Below are 15,617 nucleotides of genomic sequence, written 5' to 3'. Positions count from 1 at the left end.
ACATCACTCATGCTAATCTCACACTCACCACCGGGCAGACCCATCCAGACTTCCTGGAGCCTGGCATGCCAGCTAGCTCCAGCCAATCACGCTCCAGCACCCTCACTGCACACATATCTCAATGTCCAGAAGTAGCACTTCCCTTCTAGACACAGACATGCCGCATACACCATCTCGCAGCATTCACTCTCACGAGTTCACACATACTAAACTCGAGCCTGTACACCCCACGCATCAGGAACTACCAGGGACACATACATTCCCCATGCATTCCTATGGGCGGGCAGGTCTAGCTCAGCACATGCACTCAAAGTGCGCACGCACTTTCCACTGGGACACAGTGAAAGTGCGCAGAACCCCAAAAATCACCATTGCCAGGTCACCATTTAAAGCAAAAAGTCTAGGGGTGAACCTGCCCTAAGGGCCAAAGTCCAACAGATCAGACTACTATACACTGCACCTTCAGCAAGGGCACGAATGGGACGGCATGTGTCAGATAAATACATAGTGTACCGTGGCACTAGACAGGGCTGCCCCCGTCCCCGTTGTTATTCGTCCTTGCCCTGGAGCCCCTGGCCATAGCCCTACGAACTAAAGAAGAACAGAGAGGCATACCAAGCAGAGGCACACACAACTTGATATCGATCTATGCGGACGATATTTTATTATACCTCCGAGACCTAGAGGAAGCCCACACTGCCATCTACGAGATTTTTGATCGATTCGCTGGCGTCTCCGGCCTGGCCATAAACCCGGACAAGTCAAACGGTTTCTACTTCCGGAACGTCCTAGGGCCAGGTTTTATTCCCTTTGGAGCCCAACTTATCCCGGTGGCCCCGACTACGTTTAAATACCTAGGGATCCAGGTATATAGAAAACAGGAATACCAGATAGATGGGAACATCAAACGAGCCATCACGCGTCTCCGCAATTCTGTGGGATTCTGGACGACGCTGCCTTTATCTGTTATGGGCAGGATTGCGATTTCCAAAATGGTGATGCTTCCCCGCATATTATACTTTTTTGTTAACCTCCCTGTAATTCTGCCCCAGTCCATTTTTGATACGCTTAATACTCTTTTAGTAACTTTGATATGGGGGATCGGGAGACGTCGGATAGGCCTCCGTAAGTTGCAGCGGGGGGACTAGAGAGGGAGAGCTGGGGGCCCCAGACTTCAAAGGATATTACCTTGCGAGTCAGCTCCAGTGGCTCTCCTACTGGACGGCGGGACGGAACCTTTACGAAATAGACTACACGCCAGAGAGACTGAATTTTGGAGAACTACACACCTTACTACTCCCAAGGAGCCGCGTCCCCACAGACTGCCACCCGCTCCTCCGCACAGCTCTGATTTGCTGGCGGAAAGCCTTAACATACACAGCATCGGTGGTGGCGTACGCAGCGAATATCCCGTTGCTGGGAATCCCAACACCACAGGGTAGACTTACAGATAGAGCACTGCGCCCCTGGTACATGGCTGGAATAATGGGAGTAGGCGCCTTCTTCGGAGACGGCAACCTACTTGACCATGGCGCCTTCTTGCAGGCCACCGGAGCTCCCCCACGGCTGTACTTGCTTCATGCCACTGTCACACATTACATACAACTCAGATGGGCACCGCAACGACTCCAACCCCCACAACACGAATTGGTCTACTTACTATACTACATGGGAGCGGGAGGACACCTAGTACGTTGGCTATATATGGGCATCAGGGCACACGCTGCAATTCCGATCACGGCGCTTAAACACACTTGGGACCAGGACACGGAGCGGATATTGACCGAGAAGGAATGGCTTACGATTCTGGAACACCCCCGACGGGTATCACGCAACGTCAGGTTCAGATTTATACAAGTGATGATATTGCATAGAGCATATCTGACCCCCAAACGACTACATAAAATGTTTCCGGACTCCCCCCATAGCTGCCCACGTTGTATAGAGAATGAGGCTGGTTTCCTCCATATGACCTGGACTTGCATACAACTTCGTGGTTATTGGTCGGAGGTGTGTCAGACGTTGCGGCCGGTCACGAATCTGCCAGTACCGGTAGAAGCAGCGTCCTGCCTATTGGGGCTGCGTGGAAGACCTAAGCCATTAAAAGCCCAATTGTAATGGTTAGATCTGGCTATCCTATTGGCTATTAGGGCGATAACGATGAGGTGGAAATCCCCTAAGCCTCCGGGAATACACCTATGGCAGGCAGAGGTGCTAAAATGGGGACGGGCAGAAGGTACAGCACTTAGGAGAGAGGAGGCGCGGGGCCACAGAAAGTACCTCATATCCCAGGATTGGGAGGGTATGCTCTTAACACTTGAAGATATAGACCTAACTCAGACACTGGGACAGGGGTCGCAGGGCTAGGACGGAGGGGGTAGAGACTGCCTTAATTGGGTCTGGGAGTTCCCGAAAGCCATACGCTACACTACGGTACAGCACCAATTAGAACACACGAGCGTCAGAGTAGACCGAGGTTAGAAATACGAACTTCCTAAACCACCGGGAGACAGGGAGGGTAGAGTTAGTACGAGGGAGGGAGATAGTGGGGGGGGTGGAAAGATGAGACGGTCTTATTGTTTAATCCCACGCAGATTCTGAATATACACACAGGCATGTAAACAGGAAACGAAGTAGACTATAAATAAATAATTGAACTACCGCTGTTTACATGTAAGAGAATACAACTGTAAATGTGGGAAGTTATGATTGGGGAGAAAACTAAAAAATACCGGCTGATGTAATACTGATGATGAATGTAATGTCATGCTTCTGAGATACAGCTGTGAATAAAGAATATATAAAAAAATGTGAGGCAGGCGTGTTTCAGGGCTTACCATAGTACAGGACTGGTGATGCTCTTGGTACCAGATGAGCTTGGGTTAGCGGATGATAAGAATAAGCCTTCAGCACTGATCTAACTGGATCTCACAGCCACATTTGACACAGTGGACCATGCACAGTTGCTGAACCATATTTAGAAGCAGGGAATAACAGGTGGGGTGCATTAAGTGGATCTCCTCCTTCCTGCAGGATCCGACACAAAAGGTTCCGCTGGGTGGCTGTGTGTCTAGTAAAGGAGCACTGTCCTGTGGAGTCCCCTGGGGTTTCACTTTTTACCCACTGTTTTTTAATATCTCCCTCCAGCCACTGGTGGTGGCACTAGCACAAATGGACTGTCAAGTGTTTAATTATGTGGACGACACCCAATTGGTCCTTTGGATCGATAATTCTATGCACGCACAGTCTAGCGCACAGAACATCCTTAGATTTACATTGAATTGGATGACTTGTAACTCGCTTAAAGTAAACCTAGATAAGATCGAGGTTCTAGCAATCACCACAGTGGCAACCCCTGGTCAAATCTTTTTTGGCCATAAGCGCTAGGCACCACACCAACATCAGTGTCTGTCGTGAAGAGTCTAGGCGTTAAGTTGAACAGTAAGCTGGCATTGACCATGCAGGTGATGACAGTGGTAGAAAATTGTGTGAGTCTTCTGAGGCAGCTTCGGAAATTGGTACCTCTCCTATCCTTTTCAACTATGCGAACGGTGGTAACGGCACTGATTGTGTCACAACTGGACTACAGAAATGCACTATATATTTGGCGCCAGGACAAGCTGTTAGGGAAGCTTCAAGTAGTAATGAACAAGCTGGTAAGACTCCTTTTTAAGCTTCCAATGCGATCACATGCTACACCACTGCTGCAACAACTGCATTGGCTCCCAATTAAACAGAGGACTAGGTTTAAGGGTCTATGTATTGCACATAAGGCCCTGTATGGGACGGTACCAGGATATATCAAAAACCGTTTAAAGAGATATGTTCTGGGATGATGCCTCCGGTCATCTGAGGCATGCCTGTTGTCCTGCCTTTTGTAATCCCAAGAGACCTTCTGTAGATCTAAAATAACCTACTAGCGAGGGAGGGTGAAATATTGGTATATTTTAAACCGGTTTCCATTTAGCATTAGAACATGCTTTCTCCCTTTGTATTTTATGGAATAGTAACTATGCTGATAATCTTGTTGCTTATAATATGTCTGCTTGTATTAGCTAAGATACTGCGCATGAGAACACGGCATTAGAAATAAATATTTCAAATTTGCACGTGTCTTCTTTTACTCCCTGTTTTGGACTGGTATGATAGTATAACGAAAGAGTGTTCATGTGTTCCACATTACCTGAGGTAATCTAAGTTCCATGTTCTGGGTTGTCTAATCATTGGTGTTATGGAAGAGCCAATGAGACACTGATGCAAGTCTGGTAGGGGATGTTGGGTACTAAGGTGAGTTTTGGCACACCCTAATTCACTGAGGTTCCAAGTCTCTATGCACAGTTCTGTGTAGGAGCAGAATCCCTGCTACAAGTGTAAGTCACCATCCATGGGTGGACGAGCTTTCTCAGTATTGATTCCCCAGTTGTGGAATAAGTTGTCGGAGAATGTGCGTGGGTTAACCATTCTCCTAACATTCAGGAAATAAATGAAAACTCTTCTGTTTATGCATGCTTTCGGGCAAGAGAAGTTCTGACGGAGTGGGTATTGTGGCAGGTAACAGTTGGTGTGGTTTGTAGTTTTCTCACAAGCGCTAAGAGACCATTGGTGGTTAAGTGCTATACAAATGACACTTAACATTAGCTAATATCCGAGGCACATGTGCACACAGCAGTAATACATGTATGCTGCACACAGAACTGTGGATCTATTCTGATTGAATGTACATCGCCATATACTCATTAACAATGTACCCACCAAGTGGCTATCACCAAATGTATACTGTGTATGTTAATGAAAACTTAAAAACAGATGAAAAGAAAAAAAACTGTTCACATGTAAATATGCTGAAGTGATATTCAAGGTTCACTGAGACTGCAGGATCCACTCTCATGGAATTACACTACCTTCTCTTCTCCGCCGCTTAGCTGCCGCCCATTGAGGCTTGCAATTATACCGACCTTTCGGCAATTCTGCCCAATTAGTCCCGGACGGGACATCACCTCCTGCGACCTGTGCAGGCGCATCTCCGCCACGATCACCCCTCTGGCCCCCCGCTGCTCCATTCCTCTACCATTCGGGATCCCCCCGGATCCTTTGCAACTCATTTTCACAGCAACTTCCCAGGCACTTGTTTCATCACTTAGTCCTGATAAGATCCCAATACCTAGCTGGGATCGAAACATCCCCGACACATACATCTTCAACTCTATACTGTAATTTGTATTGAATTGTGGAGTATGAGATGTGAAGTTGATTGTGACTTTTTGCTTATCTACAATTTCACAAATTGAAAAGTCACTTTTTAAGTCACTTGCCTGTGGTAAGGAAATCGGCTGATTTCCTATTACCCTGTCACATCCTGCTCACTCACCTTTCTGTATAATAATCTGTGCGTTCAGTTTAATTGTTAATAAATATTTCTATTTTTCCATTTGGTACACTCGTAAATCCCAGTTTTTGATTGTAAAATTCTGATAGTGTAACTATTTACCTTGTATGGGACCACTGTTTTTTTTAACATATGTCCACCTTTGGTCCCCTCAGACTTTCAGGGTCTCCATGTTCCTTTTTTTGACTCCAGGAATCTTGTCCGACCTGCTGCTGCCATATGTACCTACACGCCAACTACGTTCCTTGGGGTAAAACCTGGTAGTGGTCCCCTGGGTAAGGAGGGTACGCGTGGGGGGACGCTCCTTTTGTACTATGGTGGCAAAACTCTGGAACTAGCTTCTGGTACAGATCCGCAGTTTGAACAACTACCTAGCTTTCCGTAAGACAGTCATAACACACCTCTTTCCTCTGTTGTAGACCTTTCTGCCTCACCCCTGGTTGTTTCTCACTGATGTCAGCAACCGGTACGCCTCTTTGCTGGGGCAGCTGTCGCGCTTTATAAAATGTTATAACACAACATAACATAACATACAAACACTTCTGCCAGAGAGGCCCCACATCGCTTTATTCATCTAGTATAACGTTGTGCACAAACTTGTGCAACAAATGCCAATATGTTATGGTTTTCTTTTGCTCTTCTGGTTCATGAGCTGTACATGTGTAATTGTTTATTATGTATTATTGTATAGTTAAGCCACAGAAATGTTCAAGTTGTTTGTGGTTTGTTGCAGGAACTTGTACATTAACAAAGAAGCATTGCATACAATGTATATAACAGCCTTTAAGACATGGTTTTATAGCAGCTGCTCATGTACATGTACCTTTCAGCATTATTTAATTTTTAAGCCTGTCTGGACTGCTCAGCTCTCACCATATCTACTATTACCAATTCGTTAAAATACAAGCTGAGTTCTGGCTCCACCCAGAGAAGTATTTTTCTCTTGTTTCAGGCTACAACCTATTTGGGATGTTATTCCGCCTTTCCAGAAGTGCTTCCTATGGATGGCAGTGGGTATTACTTTACATGTGAAAGTAGACTCGGTTTTCACATGATTTGGCACATTAAATGATTGATCTTGTGTATGCTTTATATACAGAAAACAACTTCCTTCTAGCTGTGGCAAAGTCATAAACTTCAATTGTGCTGGCCACGCATGTAAAGAGCATTTGTCAACGCCTGACTTTACATCAATGGCACATTAAAGTCAGACCTGTTGGCTTTGCAAATGCATGTCTCAGTTGCATTTGATCTTTTCCTTACAAACGTGCCATGGCATCTGTAAAGAAAATCTAGACTGTATTGTACAAAAAACATGCCTAACACATGCACTTTAACCCTGGAGAAAGCAGCAACTTAAACTCCTGGGCCTCAACATCTCTAGGATTTACATAGATTAACATAGTTGTTGGTAGCTCACAATAGGCACAATTCAAGCATGAGGCTAGGCCTCAGGTCTTGCATCCCTTAAGATACCAGAGTGAGCCAGCGTGTCAGTGTCACAGCATGGCAATATGTAGTTTCTGAGTGAGACGTGAAAGTTTTAGTGGGCAGCAGTAGGTAAAGAGTGTGCTTCTACCGAGACTGGAAGTCCAAGTTGACATGCAAGGTACATGGTCCTGAGGCTGTAGATCTAGGACGACATAGTGGCAAAATCCAACAATGTGTGTTGGGGCATTCAGCTTTGTCCACAAAAACTCCAGCAACCATGCTCAATTGAAGAATTTAAGCAAGATGCTGCCTTAATATGGTCTGATCAAAACAAGTATGTTACCTAACTAGGAGCCAGTCAAAATATGTTCCAAAGTCCATTTGTGTTGTCTAGTTTCAGTTTGTGACGCCCACTGGCGGTGAAATGATTCAGGCCCAAAAGTGATTAGTTGACTTTGTAGTGTCTTTCCTATATTCCCAATAGGCTCTGCGCATTTGAATAACATAAACGATAGTTTAGACGTAGGACTGAGGTCGACTAGGTCTCTCCTGAATATGTTAGACTTAATTAGGTATGCCAGCTAGCTCAGAGGTCACTAGAAACTTTCTTGAGTGAACAGGAAGGAGCTAACTTTCCTGAATAGACAAGAAGGGATTAGTTTCTGACAACCGCATAAACATGACAACTTTGCTCCCCCTAGAATAAGGAGTATATCTCCAGAGTTGTGGAAAACAATAGACAACTATTTCACTCAGTCAATCGTGCATGCTTAGTTTCACCAGGAGTGCAGAGAAATAGAGAGACGGGCGTTTTCAATAAAAGTTGTTATTTATTGAGCAGTCCTCTTGCTCGTGCAAGAGAAGTGAATTGCCACAATTGCAATACTTGTCATAAAGTAAAGTGCGTACAGTAAAAGGAGTATTATGAAATAATACTGTAAAAGCATGGAACAGTTTCTAAGCCATACCGTGTTTAAAATAGATAAAATATATACATACATAAAATCATTGACTAAACGTACTCAACTGGTGCTTCTAAGATACGCCTACCCCGGTGTACCTAACCTAAGCCTAGTACGTGGGAAGGAGTAAGTGAGCTGCAGTTTAAGTTAAGATAGTTTTTGCCAAGAATCTGAATCAAGAATTCTCTGAGGATCTAATCAGCGCCGTACCTTGGTTATAGAATGAAGGAGGTCTTGTATCTTGTTCTCAGGACTCAATCTCCCAGAAACCCGCAAGGGTGACTGGAAACACTGGAGCTGGATTTCTCGGCAGGAGAAAAGACACCGTCTCTCTCAGTGCGTCAATGGGAGGGTCGGCTTCCTTCGGCTCTCGTTGCAGCTGGGCTTCGGGTAAGTAGATAGCCGATCTGCTCCAAACCACCGTGTGTTTGCTTAAGGCAAACGTTGGTATATTTATACCTGGAAGGTGCCGAGTTTGACGTAAGGTTGGACATAAGACGTCACTAAGAACTTACAGTTCTTTCAGGACTCCAGGAGTTCTTGGACAAATTAAAACAAAAGCAGGGGGGATTTCCCAGGCTGCTGGAGGCTTGGTTTGTTTAAAGAACGCGTTGTACTTTCTAGGAGTCTATGGGAGTAGCCTTGCCGTATTTGGACTGCATTGGTTATGACTAAATAAGGATATGATTCTTTATGCCTTTATAAGGATATGATTTGTTATAACCACATAAGGGCATGAATCGGGAATATTTAAATAGGGTCCTAGATACGTTCACAACAACTTAACACGCAGCTCTCACAGGTTGAATGAAAGCTTCAGCTACCTCAGAAAAAAAGAGGTGCTGGTATTTTTTTTCCTGAAGTGCTGCCCTGAAAATCAGAGGCTTTGGGAAATATGGAAAACACAATGAAATACTAATGTTGATGCAATAAAACTATCATGCGTTGGTGTCCCTAAGGCACAGAGAAACACATGAGACACAATTGAAGAATGGTCATTTACTTGTTGCCAACAAAAGTATTTGGATAAAAGAGGAAGAACAATATATTTGAAACATGGGAAAAGTGTATGTAGAACCTGCAGTCGAAGTGCATTAAAAGAAAAATCACGGGAACTGTGATCAGTGAGTAACTATTTTGTTGGTCTTTCTCCTCTAGGTAGCTGCATAAGAAATAATGCACACTTTAAAAGAAAAAAAATACAAGTTAAACTAATCAATGGGAAACATGCTATTTTATGTTATGAAACCTCTAATGTTTAATGTGATCACTGGATAAATATAAAGCAAGAAGTGTTATCAAAATTAAACCAAGGCATCTAGGAAGTGTGAGAATTTATATTGAAAATAGGAAATCACATAGTCAAATAAATGGTGTATTCCATTAAGTTAAATGAGTGGTTCTTCAATCAGTCCACAAATACACGGGAGATGTGAAGATGAGTCTTCTGCAAAGTTAATTCTTAAAATACAAAACATCCACATGGAAGAAACACTCATTTAACTTGATGGACTACTCAGTTATTTGATGTTGTGATTTCCTATTTTCAATACACATTCTCAGTCTACCTAAATTCCCTGGTGTAATTTTGATAGGTCTCCTCACTTTATAGTTTTCTGTGCATATTATGGGTTCCATGAGCAGTAGGGTTATCTGGGAGCAGTAGCATTGAGATATTGTATACGAACACTTGTGCAGTTGTGGACAGCCTACTACTGTTCTTTTTAGTTATTTTTTTATTACTGCGGATGTCTGTGTGTAACCAGAGAACCACAGAATGGAATCCTGGTTGGTGCAGTGGAGAATATTGATTTGTATATTTTTTTTGCAATGAGGTCCCAGACTGCAACAGTAAGCACTGGCAATATATGTGTTAGATCTGGCATCTTTTTGCGTGTTTCTCCTGTCTTTTTGCTTTCTGGTCTCCTGTTTTTAATGGTATGTTGGACTTCATTTTGCTGGTTTATTGCCTCTGCGCACTGTCTCACTGCTGTTCAGTGTTAAAAGGCAAGTACTTCTACTGTAAATTGTGTTTATGGATTGGTTTTTCCATGTTTGGCTTATTTGATTTACTACTAAGTCCCTAGTATAGTGCACTGTGGATTGCCAGGTCCTGTAAATCAAATGCTGCTAGTGGGATTGCAGCACTGATTGTGCCACCCACACAAGCAACCTTTCAAAGGGTTCTCAGACCTGCCACTACTATGTCAGCGTGCAGTTTTTACTGCTGTTTCGACATGGCAAGTGCACCTACTTGAAAGGCCCTAACCTTCCCTTTTCTTACATGCAAGGCACCCCTCAGGTAGGCCCAAGGTACAACCATGGGCAGGGTGCAGCCTATGTGAAAGGTAGGACATGTCCTGTGTGTGTGACATGACCTGATAGTGAAATACTGCTAATTTTATTTTTCACTATTGAAAGGCTATCTGTTCCATAAGCCAACATGAGAGTTGCTTTGTAACATCGTACAAGTATAACTTTCCATTAAGAAAAGATAGAGAAATTGAGTTTAGGCTCTCTGAACTCAGAATTTAATAACACATTTTTTTAGGGAGATGGTTTTTAAATTGTGTGTTTGAAAACGCAACTTTAAGAAAGTAGCCATTTTCTTGTTTTTAACCATTCTGTATGCCTCCACTGGTTTATGTATTGACTGGTTTTGAAGTGACCGAAGCAGGGATGTGCAGTCACTGTAGACAGCCACAAGGGGGGTTGAGGTATGTCCTGCCTTTCCTGGGTGGCTCATAGTTGGGCTGAATCGGCCTGGTGTGCATTTAGAGTGGTGGGAGGAGTGTTCACTAGTACCTGAATAGGCAGTGTCTCCTCTGCACAATGCTGTCTTCACCTCCTGTAGTGAAGCTGGGCCAGAAAGGGCAGGACTGGTTTGGACTGGGCTAAGAGACCCTTGCAAAGAGGAAATGTGGTATAAATATTGGGTCCTGACTCCAGGATGTTAGAACTCTTTTGGATCAAGGAACCTGCCAAAAAGAAAAGCTGGAGAAGCTGTGAGGAGGAACTGCCACTTTGCTGTGTTGGCCTGCAGTGGCTGCTTCTGTCTTGGGCAGAGAAAGGACTAGACTGAACTTTCTGCAACGTTTTTGTTTGAGTTTCTCCAAGGGCTTGAAGTAGAGCTTGTCCCCTGTTCAAGAAGTCTCAGGAACAGTAAAGACTTCAAGTTCATCTGCTACAAGCACTGGGAACTGTGTGCTGCAGCAGAAGAAAAAGCAACCCAAAACCATCAAGGACGTTGTTGCCGGCTCCCTGTCCTGAAGGCACAACAGAGGGCAGTTCCGCACCGCAACCCTGGTCTCACTGACGCCGACACTGAGCCTGTGCTTGCCCTTTGACCTGTGGGCACCGCACTTCAAACCGCCTCGCTTCACCTCATACCGTCGCCCTAGTCTCAACGATACCGCTGCATGACCGCCATCGAGCCACTGTCTGCCCCGCGACCTGAGGGCACTGCACGTCACACTGCTGCACTTCGCACTGCAGCCCTGATTCCCGCCAAAGCCTGTGCTCCTGACTGCAGCCATAAGAAGTTCGATCTGCAACACGTGACACTACAAGGGTCTGCCGACTCCTACACAACTTCGGAACACAGGCCTGACGATGAGAGCTCTTCGAGTCTCGCCACGAGGTCACTGATGCTCTGCATTTCTAAAGGTACTGTTTGCGGGTCTTCCCTTCAGCATAGCTGGTTTGCAACGCTGCGGTCAGCCAGAACAGTTTGGGCTGGTTGTTCACTACACCGTGATAATTTCGGACAGAACTATTGACTTAAAGGAACTGTATTTTTAGGTCTATTTTTGCTTAGTGATAATTCTAAGTACTGTATGGTGGATTTTTATTGTTTTTGGTCTTGTTTTGCATAGATAAAATATTGTATATATTTCTTGAACTAGTTTGGGGTCCTTTTGTAGTGTTTTCACTATACTACTTCTGGTTATGAGCAAATGCTTTATACACTGCCTCTGAGATAAGCCTGACTGCTCGTGCTAAGCTACAAGGGGGTGAGCAGAGGTTATTTAAAAAGTGTATTCCCCCTTATCCTGACTAAGAAGAAGGGTCCCTACTTGGACAGGGTAACAACCTGCTAGCTAGAGACCCCCATTTCTAGCAGTAAGTAATTGTTTTAAATACCCATTACACACAGCAAAAGGTAGGTTGCCACAAAATGTTCAAAATGATTTAGGTTTAAGATTAAAAAAAGGACTTCCAAAATATACATTTTAGTAATATGCAGCAAGTTCATAGTGCAAACATTTTTATAACTATCCACTAAAAGAATTCATTCCACAGCCCAGCTGACAACACCCTAATAATACCAAAAAAATAGAATAAGTCGGTCATTAGGAAGCTTCAATTGACTGACAATTAAAGCCAATAATGGCTTCCAAGCAGCCTTTACAATTGCAGATTAACCAATTGAACACATTTACATTTCTTTCAGGCAGCAGGCACCCTGGCAAGAAGGTGTGTTGCTTGGTTAGCTGTCAATCCCTCAATCAGCTTCACAGCCCCGGAGACTCTCTCCCTTCGACTTCAGCTGAGGCATCTCAACTGTAGGAAACTTTGCATTTTATTTCCCATTTTCTGCTATTTTAAGACCTTGTGTGGGAAACAATTTTGAATTATATGTTAAACTTTCCGAAACTAAGTCTAACATAAAAACAACTTCCCCAGGGCACGAAAATCCTTCAGATTATATTGACTAGGGAGACCGAGTTAGACGCAATGGTAGAATGAGATGGAGAGAGGCTGAGCTAGAGAAATAGACAGAGGCGGGGGCTGGGCAATTTCTCATTTTGCCAATGCCCCTAAAACGTCTCTGCCTCCAGAATGAGAAGATCATTGATGTCATGTGAATAAATAGCACGCTCTGCAAATGCAATCACATTCACGGCCATGGTAAAAAAAAAAAAAAAAAATCTATAGCACTGTTGTCATCCGATGGGAGACTTTGGGCGCTACTACTAATTAAGATAGCGTGTGAGTGCAGCATCCTTTCGCAGCAGCAACGGTGAGCATGGGGGGGGGGGGGGCAGGTTTATTGCCATTTGATCACTGATGTAAACACACCTGGCATGATCACAACACGCACAGCCTCGCTCCACACAAACACGTTTCATCATGCTGCTGCTCCCAGGAGGAACCTTTGCAGGTTCCCGTTCACTGTGTACAGCCTTTTAAACCGCGGGGGATCCGCGAACCCCAGCCTTAGCCCTGCTGCACACGAGGATGGACGGTACTTAAAGTCCGCCTCCACCCACGCCTCCCTGCCCTTATCTGGCAGCTCTGGTACCGTCTGGCCTCCCCCGCCGCCTCGCCCACTGTCCCCGGCTCCGGGAGCGGCAGGCCGACGGCCAGAGGGTTTACTGTCGTTTTGCCGGTTTCCAAAGGGATTAAATCCCATGTCAAAGCGAGATGGCCAAGAGGGACGACGACTTTACAGACATAAACACGGTGACGCGCGCCCACTGGTGGCCGCCCAGAAGGCCTGCAGGCAGGATCAACCGTGGCACTTGCACAAAAGAGGCATTACTGTACAAATGATGTCCACCACCATTAGCAGAATAATAGGGCGCCGACAAGCGATACCACCAACGCAGATGGAGCTTCAACCGCTACCGCACCCTCAACACGATGTGCACATTTCACAGATGCCCCTTTACGTTTAATGAAAATACCCCATTCCACCCGCAACGAATTTGTACGGTTACTCTATCCCCACAAAACATTTGCGTTTATCCACAAAAAAAGATGAACATTCACACGCCAACGCGCAATATAACGAAACGTACGCAGTGCAGTTGCCGAGTTTGCATACCTGGCGGAAGGCCGGGGCCAGGCTTATTCTCCCCCAAATACAGGGTCTACTGTATTTCCATAATTGCGATGTCGCTGAATCTTCACACATTCCAGAAGGAAACACCTCTCCCGGTGCGGCCCGACTGCTGCTGGGCGTTGGCAAACAAAAGGCTGATCGCAACGGTACAGGGCTCGCCTCCTCCTCCCCCGCCCAACACCACCAATCCAGTGATCAAGCTATTCCCAGCAGGCTGGCTCCGGGAATACGAAGCAGCATCTCGGATGCTGAGGTAAAAGGCCTCCGAAGCCTACACGGAAGATGATGGAATTGTCATTTTACTACACAATCCATAATATTTAAAATCACATTTCAAACGTAGCCTTGGGTGACTGCTTTTTATCGAACATGCACTGCATAACACATAAATATATTCCACAGCAAACTATGAGAAATTAGATTTTTTTTAAATTAAATACTGGAGAAAAAGGAAAACGTTTTTTTAAATTATATAAATCAAGTTAAAGGTTTAGTTTTGAAGAGAAAATCTGACCAAATAAGAGTATTTGTGGCAGTAGGGGGATCTGAATGAGAATTAACGTTGTAGAATGCCACTTTTTTATTACATATAGGATAAAGTTCCTTTCACTGCACGTTACGAATATATTGCTCGTCATTGGGGACTTAAATAACCAAAGAGGCTGAACTCCAATATTGTGAAAGCAGCCTGAGGTGAATTGTAATATCTATTTCTTTGTATGGAATTAGGTAATTTATTCCCTATAATGTCTGGTCACACCAGCATCCTCACCTGATACCCTACTCTCTAGAAGGCTTACTTGGTCTTTTGTTTCCAACGATGTAAGAACTCTTCTGGTTGTAGATATGTTGAACACGTACTGTTTACCAGAACATAAAGACACTATCAGGCAGTTTGTAACTTGTATTAAAAATTCTAAACTGCTTTATGGGTATGCAAAGGTCAGAACGTTTTGTGGTAAACAATAGTAGTAACTTTTGAGAGAAATAAAACAATGCTCAAAGCTGGTTTTTGCTCAGTGGGGAAAAACAAAATATAATATAAAAAAAAAATCGCTGAATCTAAAACTGAGAATGCGGTCAGATATTGTTACTTTTGGAGTGTAAGAGCTGGGTCTGAGACCTCACCTCCGTGAAGAACAAGGCAGCTATCTTAAGCCTTACAATACAAAAATGGGGGGGGGGGTAACCAAGGTTTTGTGTTTTGCCCAAAGTCCCAGAAGAATTGCGTCAATTTGCTTAATATTATAAAAATCTGTGGGTGCAGCATCAAATTGCAAAGCACTGCACTATAAGCCTGCGGTATTGCTTTAAGTGAAGTAGAACTTTGTAAGGTTTTTTAGGTTGTTGATCCAGCGGAAGCGGTGTCAATTTTTATAAACAATTTCATAATATTCAATAGATCCTGAACCAGATTATATAATCATTTACTAAACCAAGAGTTTGGTCCCATAGAAACTCTATAACCACTTACAAATCATGAGGTCCTCCGATAGATCTTTATAAGAGCTAATAGGGACTCGGATAATTAGAGACAGATGCAATTTCCTTCATGAGGACTTGTAATGAAGAAAATGCCTAACTAACAACAACAGTCAAAACACATTATGTCAGATAAAACTCATCAATAAAAACAAACAGTATATTTATCAAGGTACCTTTATCTAAGATTCAAGATGAATGATCAATACAGAAGAATACATTAATATTTTCAGTACTTTTGTTAATTCAAATGACTACAGGTACATTCACAATAGAAAGTACAAATCATGGCAAATACATCAAAAATAAATAACTGGCACGCGAGAGAGAGAGAGAGACAAAGAAAAGATACGCATTGCAATTTCAGCATGCAAGTTGAGATTCATAAGAACCTAAAGTCAAGGAACTATTGCACAGCGTGCAAAAGTCCGAATCAAACAACCCTTCAGCCGGAAAGGTATAGCTTATGCAACAATCCCCTGCAGATGAAGTACAAGGAAAATCAGGA

General features: G+C 43.9%; 1 protein-coding gene across 2 annotated transcripts in view; it reads right to left on the bottom strand.

The window, feature by feature from the left end:
- The window catches only part of ADD2 (adducin 2), a 422,666-nt gene extending 408,929 nt beyond the window's left edge, over positions 1 to 13,737 (bottom strand). For both annotated transcript variants that reach the window (XM_078666540.1, XM_078666541.1), the window contains exon 1: positions 13,610 to 13,737. The gene's annotated coding sequence lies outside the window, so the exon portion shown is untranslated. The remainder of the gene's footprint in view (positions 1 to 13,609) is intronic.
- Between the last annotated feature and the right edge of the window lie 1,880 nt (positions 13,738 to 15,617).

This window comes from Lissotriton helveticus, chromosome 11 (assembly GCF_964261635.1).
Source record: "Lissotriton helveticus chromosome 11, aLisHel1.1, whole genome shotgun sequence".
NCBI classification, from domain to species: Eukaryota; Metazoa; Chordata; class Amphibia; order Caudata; family Salamandridae; genus Lissotriton; species Lissotriton helveticus.
Note: the sequence above shows the minus strand (reverse complement) of the source record. Positions and strands in the feature narration are given on the sequence as shown.